The sequence below is a fragment of the Coregonus clupeaformis genome, unplaced genomic scaffold (assembly GCF_020615455.1).
Source record: "Coregonus clupeaformis isolate EN_2021a unplaced genomic scaffold, ASM2061545v1 scaf0354, whole genome shotgun sequence".
Lineage (NCBI taxonomy): Eukaryota > Metazoa > Chordata > Actinopteri > Salmoniformes > Salmonidae > Coregonus > Coregonus clupeaformis.
Genome location: NW_025533809.1, coordinates 78,267 through 96,141, shown reverse-complemented (window position 1 = coordinate 96,141; position 17,875 = coordinate 78,267). Strand labels below are relative to the sequence as shown.

The 17,875-nt window shown below is 43.9% G+C and overlaps 1 long non-coding RNA gene across 1 annotated transcript; it reads right to left on the bottom strand.

Moving 5' to 3' along the window:
• Positions 1 to 2,577: 2,577 nt before the first annotated feature.
• LOC121558668 lies at positions 2,578 to 16,614 on the bottom strand. The gene is made up of 3 exons (XR_005998573.2): positions 16,572 to 16,614; positions 16,264 to 16,340; positions 2,578 to 2,633 (listed from the first exon to the last, which is right to left on the bottom strand). It is a non-coding gene; the product is annotated as an uncharacterized LOC121558668 (long non-coding RNA).
• Between the last annotated feature and the right edge of the window lie 1,261 nt (positions 16,615 to 17,875).

Below are 17,875 nucleotides of genomic sequence, written 5' to 3'. Positions count from 1 at the left end.
GTTAATGGTGCGCGTCGCCAGCCCAGCCCGGCCTGTCCCTGCTCTACGCACTAAGCCTCACGGTGTGCGTCGTCAGCCCACCCAGCCGGTCCCTGCTCCACGCACTAAGTTAATGGTGCGCGTCGTCAGCCCAGCCCGGCCTGTCCCTGCTCTACGCACTAAGCCTACGGTGTGCGTCGTCAGCCCACCCAGCCGGTCCCTGCTCCACGCACCAGGCCCACGGTGTGCGTCGTCAGCCCAGCCCAGCCGGTCCCTGCTCCACGCGCCAGGCCCACGGTGTGCGTCGTCAGCCCAGCTCGGCCTGTCCCTGCTCCACGCACCAGGCCCCGGTGTGCGTCGTCAGCCCAGCCCAGCCGGTCCCTGCTCTACGCACCAGGTCCACGGTGTGCGTCGCCAGCCCAGCCCGGCCCGTTCCTGCTACTCGCACCAAGCCAAGGGTGCGAGTCGTCAGCCTGGTCCAGCCCGTTCCTGCTACTCGCACCAAGCCAGGGTACGAAGTCGTCAGCCTGGTCCAGCCACGTTCCTGCTACTCGCACCAAGCCAAGGGTGCGAGTCGTCAGCCTGGTTCAGCTTCGTCCCTGCTACTCGCACCAAGCCAAGGGTGCGTGCCGTCAGCCTGATCCAGCCCACTCCTGCTACTCGCACAAGCCGGGATGCGTGTCGTCAGCCTGGTGAGGCCCGTTCCGGCTCCACGATCAAGCCTAGGGTGCGTATCATCAGCCAGGTCCGGTCCGTTCCTGCCTCACGCGCCAAGCCAGGGGGTGTGCTCGTCAGTCCAGATCCTACCAGCTGGGTCAGATCGGACCGGCGCCTACGGGGGGATTGAAGAAGGGTGGTGGTCAAGCCCGGGCCGGGCCGCCTCCGAGAAGTAATGCCCACCCAGCCCTCCCTGTTTGGGGTTTTTGAGGCACGGTCGCAGTCCGTGCCTTTATGGGGGTACTGTCACGCTCTGGCTCGGGACTTTGTATGATGAGCCAGGGTGTGTTCGTTTCGTTGTGTTCTGTTTGGTTGGGTTGTCTATGTGGTTGTTTCCTTGTTTGGTCGTGTGACTCCCAATCAGTGGTAACGAGTGTCAGCTGTCGGCTCGTTATCTCTGATTGGGAGCCATATTTATACTGTGTGTTTTTCACCTTGTGTTTGTGGGTTTTTTGTTCCTTGTCAGTCATTGTCACTGTGGACTTTCTGATCGTGTTTTGTTTTGTTTCCATGTACTTTACTAATAAAGTCATGTTCGTATCGTACGCTGCGCCTTGGTCCACTCATTTCGTGAGCGATCGTGACAACGGCAATGAAAGTAAAATCAGTAAATCATATTAAACTAAATCAATATTTATTCAAGGTACATTTAAACATATCAGTTCCCTTTTACAAAAATATATATGACCATATTTCCTGATGTTTTGAAAATATTATTTTACTCTGATAGATTCAATGCAGATGTGTTCTACAGTCAAATTAATGCAAGCTTAAAAACATCAATTTTAATAATTATAAAGGCAAAAAATAAAAAAAATAATGCTCAACCATAATAAAATGACTCTAAACTCATTGTCATACGTTGAGAGAGAAAAGATTTTGGAAGTTAAAATTATTCATAAAAGTAAAAGAACTGGTAATAACATCAAAGTTATTGTCCTCCCAGTTAAGTCTATAATGGTTCAAGTCTAACGCCCTGCTGAAATTGATGGATGGTATAGGTCTCACTCTGCTGGTATTGATGGATGGTATAGGTCTCACTCTGCTGGTATTGATGGATGGTACAGGTCTCACTCTGCTGGTATTGATGGATGGTATAGTTCTCACTCTGCTGGTATTGATGGATGGTATAGGTCTCACTCTGCTGGTAATGATGGATGGTATAGGTCTCCACTCTGCTGGTATTGATGGCTGGTATAGATCTCACACTCTGCTGGTATTGATGGCTGGTATAGGTCTCACACTCTGCTGGTATTGATGGATGGTATAGGTCTCACACTCTGCTGGTATTGATGGCTGGTATAGATCTCACACTCTGCTGGTATTGATGGCTGGTATAGGTCTCACACTCTGCTGGTATTGATGGATGGTATAGGTCTCACACTCTGCTGGTATTGATGGCTGGTATAGGTCTCACACTCTGCTGGTATTGATGGCTGGTATAGGTCTCACACTCTGCTGGTATTGATGGATGGTACAGGTCTCACACTCTGCTGGTATTGATGGATGTATAGGTCCTCACACTCTGCTGGTATTGATGGCTGGTATAGGTCTCACACTCTGCTGGTATTGATGGCTGGTATAGGTCTCACACTCTGCTGGTATTGATGGCTGGTATAGGTCTCACACTCTGCTGGTATTGATGGATGGTATAGGTCTCACACTCTGCTGGTATTGATGGCTGGTATAGGTCTCACACTCTGCTGGTATTGATGGCTGGTATAGGTCTCACACTCTGCTGGTATTGATGGATGGTATAGGTCTCACACTCTGCTGGTATTGATGGCTGGTATAGGTCTCACACTCTGCTGGTATTGATGGATGGTATAGGTCTCACACTCTGCTGGTATTGATGGCTGGTATAGGTCTCACACTCTGCTGGTATTGATGGATGGTACAGGTCTCACACTCTGCGGGTATTGATGGATGTATAGGTACTGAAGTCAGAGTGAGCGAGAGAGCGAGAGAAAGAGAGAGAGACAAGGAGACAGAGAGAGACAAGGAGACAGAGAGAGAGACAAGGAGACAGAGAGAGAGACAAGGAGACAGAGAGAGCGAGAGAGAGAGAGACAAGGAGACAGAGAGAGTGAGAGATTAAATTAATAATCTGTTAATATTAATTATATACGATCATACATTAGGATTATACATTATGTATTGTTGCTTTTTTCCTTCTGTTTTTAATGATCATATCTGACATTGAAAATAGTCTTTGAATAAGGCTGGTTGCCAAACACATGGACTACAAATCAAGATGACTACCAAAAATAAAACTACAACACCCACCTTGACTGTAGTCTGCACACTGCTGTCACTTCCCCTGGTCGTAAGTCCTATTCAGACGAACCTGAGTCTCAGTTGGAGCTGCAGAGGGAGAGTTCTCACCATTAAAACACCACGTTTGAGGTCAAACTAGGACACATCAGTTCAAAGTAAGTAGATGTTTACATATTGTGGTCAAGATGCTTTTCAAATGAAGGTTAAAAACATAGCTAATTAGTTGAATAATAAGAAAGGTTGATTAGGAATACCCAGACTTAAAAAATGAACGAGTGACTAAGTGACTCCTGACAGAGAGTGAGAGAGTGAGTGTACCTGTTGTTCTGTAGAATGAGTAGACACAGGAAGAGGAGAGGAGAGCAGACACAGGACACAGACTGAACAGCAACATCCAACTCAGTCCACAGTCTACATCAGGAGAGGAGGAGGGGGACTCAGGAGGACTGACGTCTGGACAAAACATTAAACACAAACAGAACTACATTCTTAGATTGTCTACTGCTGAATGGATGTTTAAAGATGATCTTGAGGCAATGTTTTAATTATTATTTAATTATATGTATTATTTATTGATCAGCCTCGGATGATTGATTCAAAATAACATCTATTTTCTTTGGCGTTCCTTACAACTGAACCTCTCTCATTCAAGGAACCCAGACACACCAATAATAATACAATATTAATAATACTAAAGATACAGCCAGAAGATCTATATATAGAATAATAATTGTTCTTACCAAGTGAAATCCTAGTGGTGATGTTTCCAAAGTGGTAGACCTCTTTCACTTTAATTCGTTTTCCATCATACACCACGTTAGTCTCCATAGTCCCACAGTAGTAGAGTCCCAGGTCAGATCCAGTGATGTTCTCAATCAGTAGATCATAGGAGTTATTAGAGGGGTTCCACAACAGATTATATCCAGGGAAAGGGTTGTTAATCAAAACCATAGTTGAAATAACAAGAGGAGGCTGGTACTTGTGAGAACAGTTCCTATACCACATAAAGAATACTCCAGTAGTTATGTTGCAGTCACAGTAGAGAGTGATGTTGTCTCCTGGTCTGACTCTCAGCTCCACCTCTGCTGCAGAGATCCCATCCTGACTGGAGGAAACAGCACCTACAGGTAGCAGAGGAACAGTGTTAGGATGAACTGACTGGAGGAAACAGCACCTACAGGTAGCAGAGGAACAGTGTTAGGATGAACTGACTGGAGGAAACAGCACCTACAGGTAGCAGAGGAACAGTGTTAGGATGAACTGACTGGAGGGAAACAGCACCTACAGGTAGCAGAGGAACAGTGTTAGGATGAACTGACTGGAGTAAACAGCACCTACAGGTAGCAGAGGAACAGTGTTAGGATGAACTGACTGGAGGAAACAGCACCTACAGGTAGCAGAGGAACAGTGTTAGGATGAATCACAGAATGTCACTTTGATATCATAAACTTCTCCACATGCAAAGATGAACCTCATCTCTTCACCACAGTGATCACAACATCACAATAATAAGACAACAAATCTAGTCAACCATAAAACCACATCAAGAAATCAGCTATCATTCAGCTATAAGGCCCAGTAAAACAAGTTACTCACATAAGAATGCAATCAGAGCAACACACAGCCTGTCCATCTGGTGGTCTGATGGTCTGATGGTGACTGTCAGAGAGTAGCTGGGTCTTTGAGTAACAAGGTCTTTGCTGCGTATTTCCGTGTTCATGACTAGATGTACTTTACCATGAAAGGGCATACGAGCAGCGATTGGTTCGATCGAGTGGAAAGTTTTCAACTTGTGGTCCTTTTCTCTGAAACCCATGTTGTGACACGAAGAGGAGGGTCTAGCATCGAGGTAAACAGGTTTCACACCAACATGATGTCATTGGAAAATATTCAGCTTTAAGTTGGTCACTGTAGACAGCAACACCTAACTAGCAGCACCTGGTCAAGTCAATCTGCTGCAACATCATCAAATACAACATGAAGAACCAAACACTCATTCTGGTGTCAATTTTGACCCCCTAAGAAAATATTTTTGAGACAGAGACCTATCTTGAGACAGAGGCCTATCTTGAGACAGAGACCTATCTTGAGACAGAGACCTATCCTGAGACAGAGACCTATCTTTAGACAGAGACCTATCCTGAGACAGAGACCTATCTTGAGACAGAGACCTATCCTGAGACAGAGACCTATCCTGAGACAGAGACCTATCCTGAGACAGAGACCTATCTTGAGACAGAGACCTATCCTGAGACAGAGACCTATCCTGAGACAGAGACCTATCCTGAGACAGAGACCTATCTTGAGACAGAGACCTATCCTGAGACAGAGACCTATCTTGAGACAGAGACCTATCCTGAGACAGAGACCTAAGGTTGGCCTATATAACTGCAACCTGCCAGTATTAATGTTTGATTTATCAAAAGATGAACATCCAGTAATCATAACATTTAAATCCTCACCATGATCTGTATGAGCTAATTGAGGCATCCCAAAATTATTATTTATCCACCACACATCTAGGCCTCACCAATGTTGGACACACCCTGAATTGAATGCAGCAAGAAATTACAATCAGAAACTACAATAACCATGATGCTCTGGAGAGGATGTGATGGTACATTCAAGTCAATTATAGTTTAAGAGCTATGCCATTTGTAGTTCTTTATCTTTGTGGATGTAGTTCTGTATCTAATGATCTCTTTTTCTTCAGGATTAGTGGGAAAACAAATAGGACATAGACAGAGATATGATGCACTCAGTGAGAACATGTGTGACATCATCAGGAGAATAGCAGCACCATGGGTGAACAACTACTTATAACTTGGATGTACTCTCTTCCTCAGGCCAAATGGTAGACAGACAAACAGACAAACAGAGAGACAGACATCACCATGGCAACTGCAACAGGAAGTCAGTGTGGGTTTCCTGTGTACTGAGTGTGTCTTCTCAGCCAATCAGTGACTAGCTCTTATATGAGTACTGTAATGCCAACATCATAATATCAGACTTACCAACATTAGTAGTGGTCAATGTATGTATCTGTTTACATGAGTGCACATATATGTGGGTATATGGGAGAGTGTCCATATGATTGTATATCATGTATAGTCCTATGTCTGTGGTTGTGGTTTACTCAGCTAGTGCTTCTGCTCTGTAGGGGAGGGGTTAAGGGGGGCTGGGTTTCAGGTCTGAGGAAAGAGCAGTGAGCTGGGTCTGTCAGTAACAGGGCCAGAGTAGCTGGGTCTGTCAGTAACAGGGTCAGAGTAGCTGAGTCTTTCAGTAACAGGGTCAGAGTAGCTGGGTCTTTCAGTAACAGGGTCAGAGTAGCTGGGTCTTTCAGTAACAGGGTCAGAGTAGCTGGGTCTTTCAGTAACAGGGTCAGAGTAGCTGGGTCTTTCAGTAACAGGATCAGAGTAGCTGGGTCTTTCAGTAACAGGATCAGAGTAGCTGGGTCTTTCAGTAACAGGGTCAGAGTAGCTGGGTCTTTCAGTAACAGGGTCAGAGTAGCTGGGTCTTTCAGTAACAGGGTCAGAGTAGCTGGGTCTCGGTAACAGGGTCAGAGTAGCTGGGTCTTTCAGTAACAGGGTCAGAGTAGCTGGGTCTTTCAGTAACAGGGTCAGAGTAGCTGGGTCTTTCAGTAACAGGGTCAGAGTAGCTGGGTCTGTCAGTAACATGGTCAGAGTAGCTGGGTCTTTCAGTAACAGGGTCAGAGTAGCTGGGTCTTTCAGTAACAGGGTCAGAGTAGCTGGGTCTGTCAGTAACAGGGTTAGAGTAGCTGGGTCTTTCAGTAACAGGGTCAGAGTAGCTGGGTCTTTCAGTAACAGGGTCAGAGTAGCTGGGTCTTTCAGTAACAGGGTCAGAGTAGCTGGGTCTTTCAGTAACAGGGTCAGAGTAGCTGGGTCTTTCAGTAACAGGGTCAGAGTAGCTGGGTCTTTCAGTAACAGGGTCAGAGTAGCTGGGTCTCTGATGCAGACTTTAGGTCTAACATTAGGCCTACTTTCTGACTACAGGTATAAAGTCCTATAGACCTACTTTAAGCCTCTGTATAAATGTATTTTCTTCAAGGTTTAAAGGTCAACTCAGTCATCAAAATGTGTTTTTATTTCTTCATAGAGTGTTTATAGGTCTCTTAAGGTGTTGCTATCTAAGGTGAACACCTCAAAGCTGAATATTTTCCATTGACGTCATGTATGTGTGAAGCCTGTTTACCTCGATGCTAGACCCTACTTTTCATGTCACACAAGATAAGGAGATAAGGACCACAAGCTGAAAACTTTCCACTCGATCGAACCAATCGCTGCTCGTATGTCCTTTCATGGTAAAGTATGTCAAATAATGAACACGGAAATACGCAGCAAAGACCTTGTTATTCAAAGATCCAGCTACTCTCTGACAGTCACCATCAGACCATCAGACCACCAGATGGACAGGCTGTGTGTTGCTCTGATTGCATTCTTATGTGAGTAACTTGTTTTACTGGGCCTTATAGCTGGATGATAGCTGGTTTCTTGATGTGGTTTTATAGTTCGGGCGGCAGGTAGCTTAGTGGTTAAGAGCGTTGTGCAGTAACCGAAAGGTCGCTGGTTCTAATCCCCGAGCCAACTAGGTGAAAAATCTGTCGATGTGCCCTTGAGCAAGGCACTTAACCCTAATTGCTCCTGTAAGTCGCTCTGGATAAGAGCGTCTGCTAAAATGACTAAAATGTAAATAGTTCACTAGATCTGTTATCTTATTATTGTGATATTGTGATCACTGTGGTAAAGACATGAGGTTTATATTTACATGTGGAGAAGTTTATGATATCAAAGTGACATTCTGTGACTCATCCAAACACTGTTCCTCTGCTACCTGTAGGTGCTGTTTCCTCCAGTCAGTTCATCCTAACACTGTTCCTCTGCTACCTGTAGGTGCTGTTTCCTCCAGTCAGTTCATCCTAACACTGTTCCTCTGCTACCTGTAGGTGCTGTTTCCTCCAGTCAGTTCATCCTAACACTGTTCCTCTGCTACCTGTAGGTGCTGTTTCCTCCAGTCAGTTCATCCTAACACTGTTCCTCTGCTACCTGTAGGTGCTGTTTCCTCCAGTCAGTTCATCCTAACACTGTTCCTCTGCTACCTGTAGGTGCTGTTTCCTCCAGTCAGTTCATCCTAACACTGTTCCTTCCTCTGCTACCTGTAGGTGCTGTTTTCCTCCAGTCAGTTCATCCTAACACTGTTCCTCTGCTACCTGTAGGTGCTGTTTCCTCCAGTCAGTTCATCCTAACACTGTTCCTCTGCTACCTGTAGGTGCTGTTTCCTCCAGTCAGTTCATCTTAACACTGTTCCTCTGCTACCTGTAGGTGCTGTTTCCTCCAGTCAGTTCATCCTAACACTGTTCCTATGCTACCTGTAGGTGCTGTTTCCTCCAGTCAGTTCATCCTAACACTGTTCCTCTGCTACCTGTAGGTGCTGTTTCCTCCAGTCAGTTCATCCTAACACTGTTCCTCTGCTACCTGTAGGTGCTGTTTCCTCCAGTCAGTTCATCCTAACACTGTTCCTCTGCTACCTGTAGGTGCTGTTTCCTCCAGTCAGTTCATCCTAACACTGTTCCTCTGCTACCTGTAGGTGCTGTTTCCTCCAGTCAGTTCATCTTAACACTGTTCCTCTGCTACCTGTAGGTGCTGTTTCCTCCAGTCAGTTCATCCTAACACTGTTCCTCTGCTACCTGTAGGTGCTGTTTCCTCCAGTCAGTTCATCCTAACACTGTTCCTCTGCTACCTGTAGGTGCTGTTTCCTCCAGTCAGTTCATCCTAACACTGTTCCTCTGCTACCTGTAGGTGCTGTTTCCTCCAGTCAGTTCATCCTAACACTGTTCCTCTGCTACCTGTAGGTGCTGTTTCCTCCAGTCAGTTCATCCTAACACTGTTCCTCTGCTACCTGTAGGTGCTGTTTCCTCCAGTCAGTTCATCCTAACAGTGTTCCTCTGCTACCTGTAGGTGCTGTTTCCTCCAGTCAGTTCATCCTAACACTGTTCCTCTGCTTCCTGTAGGTGCTGTTTCCTCCAGTCAGGATGGGATCTCTGCATCAGAGGTGGAGCTGAGAGTCAGACCAGGAGACAACATCACTCTCTACTGTGACTGTATCATAACTACTGGAGTATTCATTATGTGGTATAGGAACTGTTCTCACAAGTACCATCCGCGTCTTGTTATTTCAACTACGATTTGGCATAACAACCCTTTCCCTGGATATAATGCGGTGTGGAACCCCTCTAACAACTCCTATGATCTACTGATTGAGAACATCACTGGATCTGACCTGGGACTCTACTACTGTGGGACTAAGGAGACTAACCTGGTGGATGAAGGAAAACTAATTGGAAAGAAAGAGGTCTACCACTATGGAAACATCACCACTAGGATTTCACTTGGTAAGAACAATTATTATTCTATATATAGATCTTCTGGCTGTATCTTTAGTATTATTCATATTGTATTATTATTGGTGTGTCTGGGTTCCTTGAATGAGAGAGGTTCAGTTGTAAGGAACGCCAAAGAAAATGTATGTTATTTTGAATCAATCATTCGAGGCTGATCAATAAATAATACGTATAATTAAATAATAATTAAAACATTGCCTCAAGATCATCTTTAAACATCCATTCAGCAGTAGGCAATCTAAGAATGTAGTTCTGTTTGTGTTTAATGTTTTGTCCAGACGTCAGTCCTCCTGAGTCCCCCTCCTCCTCTCCTGATGTAGACTGTGGACTGTGTTGGATGTTGCTGTTCAGTCTGTGTCCTGTGTCTGCTCTCCTCTCCTCTTCCTGTGTCTACTACTTCTGCAGAACAACAGGTACAATCACTCACTCACTCTCTGTCAGGAGTCACTTAGTCACTCATTCATTTTTTAAGTCTGGGTATTCCTAATCAACCTTTCTTATTATTCAAATAATTAGCTATGTTTTTAACCTTCGTTTGAAAAGCATCTTGACCACAATATGTAAACATCTATTTACTTTTAACTGACGTGTCCTAGTTTGACCTCAAACGTGGTGTTTTAATGGTGATAACTCTCCCTCTGCAGCTCCAACTGAGACTCAGGTTCCTCTGAACAGGACTACGACCAGGGAAGTGACAGCAGTGTGCAGACTACAGTCAAGGTGGGTGTTGTAGTTTTATTTTTTGGTAGTCATCTTGATTTGTAGTCCATGTGTTTGGCAACCCAGCCTTATTCAAATACTATTTTCAATGTCAGATATGATCATTAAAAACAGAAGGAAAAAGCAAAAATACATAATGTATAATCCTAATGTATGATCATATATAATTAATATTAACAGATTATTTATTTAATCTCTCACTCTCTCGCTCTCCTTGTCTCTCTTTCTCTCGCTCTCTCTGTCTCCTTGTCTCTCTCTCTTTCTCTCGCTCTCTCGCTCACTCTGACTTCAGTACCTATACATCCATCAATACCCGCAGATTGTGAGACCTGTACCATCCATCAATACCAGCAGAGTGTGAGACCTATACCATCCATCAATACCAGCAGAGTGTGAAACCTATACCATCCATCAATACCAGCAGAGTGAGACCTATACCATCCATCAATACCAGCAGTGTGAGACCTATACCATCCATCAATACCAGCAGAGTGAGAGACCTATACCAGCCATCAATACCAGCAGAGTGTGAGACCTATACCAGCCATCAATACCAGCAGTGTGAGACCTATACCAGCCATCAATATCAGCAGATTGTGAGACCTATACCAGCCATCAATACCAGCAGAGTGTGAGACCTATACCATCCATCAATACCAGCAGAGTGTGAGACCTATACCATCCATCAATACCAGCAGAGTGTGAGACCTATACCAGCCATCAATACCAGCAGAGTGTGAGACCTATACCAGCCATCAATACCAGAAGAGTGTGAGACCTATACCATCCTTCAATACCAGCAGAGTTTGAGACCTATACCAGCCATCAATACCAGCAGAGTGTGAGACCTATACCAACCATCAATACCAGCAGTGTGAGACCTATACCATCCATCAATACCAGCAGAGTGTGAGACCTATACCAGCCATCAATACCAGCAGAGTGTGAGACCTATACCAGCCATCAATACCAGCAGTGTGAGACCTATACCAGCCATCAATACCAGCAGAGTGTGAGACCTATACCATCCATCAATACCAGCAGAGTGTGAGACCTATACCAGCCATCAATACCAGCAGATTGTGAAACCTATACCAGCCATCAATACCAGCAGAGTGTGATACCTATACCAGCCATCAATACCAGCAGAGTGTGAGACCTATACCATCCATCAATACCAGCAGAGTGTGAGACCCATACCAGCCATCAATACCAGCAGAGTGTGAAACCTATACCATCCATCAATATCAGCAGAGTGTGAGACCTATACCAGCCATCAATACCAGCAGAGTGTGAGACCTATACCAGCCATCAATACCAGCAGAGTGTGAGACCTATACCAGCCATCAATACCAGCAGAGTGTGAGACCTATACCATCCTTCAATACCAGCAGAGTGTGAGACCTATACCAGCCATCAATACCAGCAGAGTGTGAGACCTATACCAACCATCAATACCAGCAGAGTGTGAGACCTATACCAGCCATCAATACCAGCAGAGTGTGAGACCTATACCATGCATCAATACCAGCAGAGTGTGAGACCTATACCAGCCATCAATACCAGCAGAGTGTGAGACCTATACCAGCCATCAATACCAGCAGAGTGTGAGACCTATACCAGCCATCAATACCAGCAGAGTGTGAGACCTATACCAGCCATCAATACCAGCAGAGTGTGAGACCTATACCATCCTTCAATACCAGCAGAGTGTGAGACCTATACCAGCCATCAATACCAGCAGAGTGTGAGACCTATACCAACCATCAATACCAGCAGAGTGTGAGACCTATACCAGCCATCAATACCAGCAGAGTGTGAGACCTATACCATGCATCAATACCAGCAGAGTGTGAGACCTATACCAGCCATCAATACCAGCAGAGTGTGAGACCTATACCAGCCATCAATACCAGCAGAGTGTGAGACCTATACCAGCCATCAATACCAGCAGAGTGTGAGACCTATACCAATATAGCTGGGAAGGTGTGACAACGACAGTTTTGATATTTTTAAGAGTTACTTAATTTTGGGGGGAATATTTTAATGTATTTTTTACTTGTTTTAAACCGTTTCATACTAGTGATTTCTTTTTTAACTTTTATTTGTAGCCTTTTAATAAGAATAACGAAATTGATTTAGAAAATGTTTTTAAGCTCAGGGAAAATGGTTAAATCGCTTTTGATATAGTTGTTGTTTTGTGATTGTATTAATTGTAGTTGTGAAAATTAATTGTATTTCATTTGTAAGTGTATTGATATGTGTTAATGTAGCTAAATAAATGTAAATGCAAATATTGATTCAGTTTAATTTGATTTCATGTCATCATTTCTTTGTCTCCCCTTAAGGTCTCTGAGTACAAGGTCATGCTATTTGGTTTGACAAATTCTCCAGCAAACCTTTGAGGTATTTGAGGGTGTGGCTTAGAGACGAAGAGGGTGTGGCTTAGAGACGAAGAGGGTGTGGGTTTAGAGGATGACAGATATGCATAACCAGAGCATGGAGGCTAAGGGGCGTGATTTAAATGTTACGTGGTGTGGCTTAGAACCGAAGGGGTGTGGTTTTAGGAGCTAATGGGGTGTGGCTTAAGAGGAAGACAGCGTTGTTGATTAGAACCACAGTAGTTTCTGTGGTTTCCTACAAACACGTAGCCCTGGAATCTTTAACCCTGTTCCTGTAAAGCTACCATCCTGTTGGTTACAACTGGGGTTGGAGCGAATACCTACAGGAGGGTAGCTCTCCACAAACAGGGTTGGAGAGCCCTGACGTGGCCTATGGCTCAACATTTTAAGTGTCTTAAATGTAGCTCTGTAAAGCTTTCAGTGAAACCACATTCTCAATAGAGTTACATAGTGAAATCAGGTTGATTATACCACAGAACAGGATAATCTCTGAAAATAGCAATTTCATTCCAGAAGATAACCATTACAAATACAAATCATACATGAAAAGTAGCTCAATCTAAAATTACAAATCCATTACAATACAACTATAATTTTGTAGACGTTTTCAAATGGTAAAAACCTTTACAAAATAAAATAGATAAAAAATAAAAACTGCCATTTTAAAAGGATAAACCATTTCTGTGTTAAATAGCCCTTACTAAAAATTCACCAAATTAAAGCAAGAAAAAACATCTGGGTAATAGAGAAAGAATGAGACAGATCAGCAGATGATGGTGTGATGAAATCACATGACAACAGTTTCATGCTGATCTCATTGGACACGTAGAAGAGAAGTTCAATTCACTACAGACCTGGAGAATGACTGGTTTCTGCCTCTTTTCTGGACTTCCCTCTTCTCCTTACCAACTCCTGATTTTAGCACAACAACACAACATGTTAAACTGTTGTTATATCACTGTACTGGATGAGAAGTTAAATTAACAAAAACTGATATGAATATCCCCATGTCCTGTCCCTGTAACGATCCCGGCAGTCTGAGTCGGGTCCTGTCTGTGGACTAGTTTTTCTGCTCGGGATCTCCAGTTTCCCGAGGGTTCTGGAACGCTCCGGGGAGCTCTCTTGATTTCCGCACCTGCATCCCATCAGCAATCTGCACACCTGGTCCTGATCATCACCCTTCTTAGGCTCTGGCCTAACATCCATTCCCTGCCGGATCGTTAGCCATGAACAGTAGGTTTACCAGAGTATCAGTCTTAGAGCTTCTAGCGTTAGTTTTGTTGTTTTGCACCTTGTTGGTTTGTTGTTTACTTACCTCCGTTTTGTTCCATCTGCAGTCACTCGTCCGGAACCTTCATCCAACCTCTGCCTGGTGGTCGGCGGCTGCCGAGCCATGATTGGATCAACCACTGCACCCCCAACAACTAATCAACGCCGCCCGCTCTGTTCCCTGGATTATTCAGCATCACTCTTGAATTTGTAAATAAACACTCACCTTCGTTTCAACTTACCTTGTCCTGGTCTGCTTCTGGGTTCTGGCTTTGTAACTCGTGACAGTCCCACTGTGTGTTTTCCCGACCCAGAAGGCAGCAGGAATGAGGAACAGAAACAGAGCTCTGGAGACCACCACCAGGACCCAGCTCAGACCATAAATACATAATTATAATAAATTATAATAATAATTATATTTGCTAAATAAAATGATGTTTTTCTGAGATTATAATGTTCCGTGGTGTAATTCACCTGACTTCTCTATGTAACTCTATTGAGAATGTGGTTGAAAGCTTTACTGAGCTACTTTTAGTAAACTTCAACCATAGGCTAGGTGTTTGTATGAAACCACAGAAACTGTGCTGTGGTTCTGTTCAGCATCTGTCTTCCTCTAAAGACACACCCCCCTTAGCATCTAAGCCACACCTTCTTAGCCTAAGAGTCACACCCTTGTCACTTCTAAGCCAACCCTCTTAATATGTGCTAGCCACACCTGCTAATTGTCTAAGCCACACCCTCAAACAAAAACCTCTGAAAGGTTGCTGGAGCCTTTCCAAACAGAATGGTATGACCTTAACATTGAGGAGACCATAGGGCAGAATTTCCCCAAGGGGTGCACATTTAAAAAACCAAAATGTTCCATAGGGTTAGACTACGTCACTCTTGGATCATCTGTCTTGCAAGTAGCGCTGTCACATTATCTCTTTTTGATACAAGCAGTGTCTTCATTTTTCACCACACCTAATTTTATAATCAATTCTAAATGCTTACGGCAATGAAAGTAAAATCAGTAAATCAAATTAAACTAAATCAATATTTATTCAAGGTACATTTAAAACATATCAGTTCCCTTTACAAAAATATATATGACCATGTTTCCTGAAGTTTTGAAAATATTATTTTACTCTGATAGATTCAATGCAGGTGTGTTCTACAGTCAAAATAATGCAAGCTTAAAAACATAAATTTTTATAATTATAAAGGCAAAAAATAATCCTCAACCATAATAAAATGACTCTAAACTCATTGTCATACGTTGAGAGAGAGAGAAAGATATTGGAAGTTAAAATTATTCCATAAAAAGTAAAATAAGTGGTAATAACATCAAAGTTCTTGTCCTCCCAGTTAAGTCTATAATGGTTCAAGTCTAACACCCTTTTGGTATTGATGGCTGGTATAGGTCTCACACTCTGCTGGTATTAATGGATGGTATAGGTCTCACACTCTGCTGGTATTGATGGCTGGTACAGGTCTCACACTCTGCTGGTACTGATGGATGGTATAGGTCTCACTCTGCTGGTATTGATGGAGGGTATAGGTCTCACACTCTGCTGGTATTGATGGATGGTATAGGTCACACTCTGCTGGTATTGATGGAGGGTATAGGTCACACTCTGCTGGTATTGATGGATGGTATAGGTCTCACACTCTGCTGGTATTGATGGATGGTATAGGTCTCACTCTGCTGGTATTGATGGATGGTATAGGTCTCACTCTGCTGGTATTGATGGATGGTATAGGTCTCACTCTGCTGGTATTGATGGATGGTATAGGTCTCACTCTGCTGGTATTGATGGATGGTATAGGTCTCACTCTGCTGGTATTGATGGATGGTATAGGTCTCACACTCTGCTGGTATTGATGGATGGTATAGGTCTCACTCTGCTGGTATTGATGGATGGTATAGGTCTCACTCTGCTGGTATTGATGGCTGGTATAGGTCTCACACTCTGCTGGTATTGATGGCTGGAATAGGTCACACTCTGCTGGTATTGATGGAGGGTATAGGTCACACTCTGCTGGTATTGATGGTTGGTATAGGTCTCACTCTGCTGGTATTGATGGATGGTATAGGTCTCACTCTGCTGGTATTGATGGATGGTATAGGTCTCACTCTGCTGGTATTGATGGATGGTATAGGTCTCACACTCTGCTGGTATTGATGGATGGTATAGGTCTCACACTCTGCTGGTATTGATGGATGGTATAGGTCTCACTCTGCTGGTATTGATGGATGGTATAGGTCTCACTCTGCTGGTATTGATGGCTGGTATAGGTCTCACACTCTGCTGGTATTGATGGCTGGTATAGGTCACACTCTGCTGGTATTGATGGTTGGTATAGGTCTCACTCTGCTGGTATTGATGGATGGTATAGGTCTCACTCTGCTGGTATTGATGGATGGTATAGGTCTCACACTCTGCTGGTATAAATAAGTGAGTGTACCTGTTGTTCTGTAGGTCAAACTACAACACCCACCTTGACTGTAGTCTGCACACTGCTGTCACTTCCCCTGGTCGTAGTCCTGTTCAGAGGAACCTGAGTCTCAGTTGGAGCTGCAGAGGGAGAGTTCTCACCATTAAAACACCACGTTTGAGGTCAAACTAGGACACATCAGTTCAAAGTAAGTAGATGTTTACATATTGTGGTCAAGATGCTTTTCAAACGAAGGTTAAAAACATAGCTAATTATTAGAATAATAAGAAAGGTTGATTAGGAATACCCAGACTTAAAAAATGAATGAGTGACTAAGTGACTCCTGACAGAGAGTGAGAGAGTGAGTGTACCTGTTGTTCTGCAGAAGTAGTAGACACAGGAAGAGGAGAGGAGAGCAGACACAGGACACAGACTGAACAGCAACATCCAACACAGTCCACAGTCTACAGGAGGAGAGGAGGAGGGGGACTCAGGAGGACTGACGTCTGGACAAAACATTAAACACAAACAGAACTACATTCTTAGATTGTCTACTGCTGAATGGATGTTTAAAGATGATCTTGAGGCAATGTTTTAATTATTATTTAATTATATGTATTATTTATTGATCAGCCTCGGATGATTGATTCAAAATAACATACATTTTCTTTGGCGTTCCTTACAACTGTACCTCTCTCATTCAAGGAACCCAGACACACCAATACTAACACAATATGAATAATACTAAAGATACAGCCATAAGATATAGACAGAATAATAATTGTTCTTACCAAGTGAAATCCTAGTGGTGATGTTTCCATAGTGGTAGACCTCTTTCTGTTCAATACCTCTTTTCCCTCCATCCACCACGTTAGTCTCCATAGTCCCACAGTAGTAGAGTCCCAGGTCAGATCCAGAGATGTTCTCAATCAGTAGATCATAGGAGTTGTTAGAGGGGTTCCACACCGCATTATATCCAGGGAAAGGGTTGTTACCCAAAACCTTAGTTGACATAACAAGAGGTGGCTGGTACTTGTGAGAACAGTTCCTATACCACATAATGTATACTCCAGTAGTTATGATACAGTCACAGTAGAGAGTGATGTTGTCTCCTGGTCTGACTCTCAGCTCCACCTCTGCTGCAGAGATCCCATCCTGACTGGAGGAAACAGCATCTACAGGTAGCAGAGGAACAGTGTTAGGATGAACTGACTGGAGAAAACAGCACCTACAGGTAGCAGAGGAACAGTGTTAAGATGAACTGACTGGAGGAAACAGCACCTACAGGTAGCAGAGGAACAGTGTTAGGATGAACTGACTGGAGGAAACAGCACCTACAGGTAGCAGAGGAACAGTGTTAGGATGAACTGACTGGAGGAAACAGCACCTACAGGTAGCAGAGGAACAGTGTTAGGATGAACTGACTGGAGGAAACAGCACCTACAGATAGCAGAGGAACAGTGTTAGGATGAACTGACTGGAGGAAACAGCACCTACAGGTAGCAGAGAAAGGAACAGTGTTAGGATGAACTGACTGGAGGAAACAGCATCTACAGGTAGCAGAGGAACAGTGTTAGGATGAACTCACTGGAGGAAACAGCACCTACAGGTAGCAGAGGAACAGTGTTAGGATGAACTGACTGGAGGAAACAGCACCTACAGGTAGCAGAGGAAC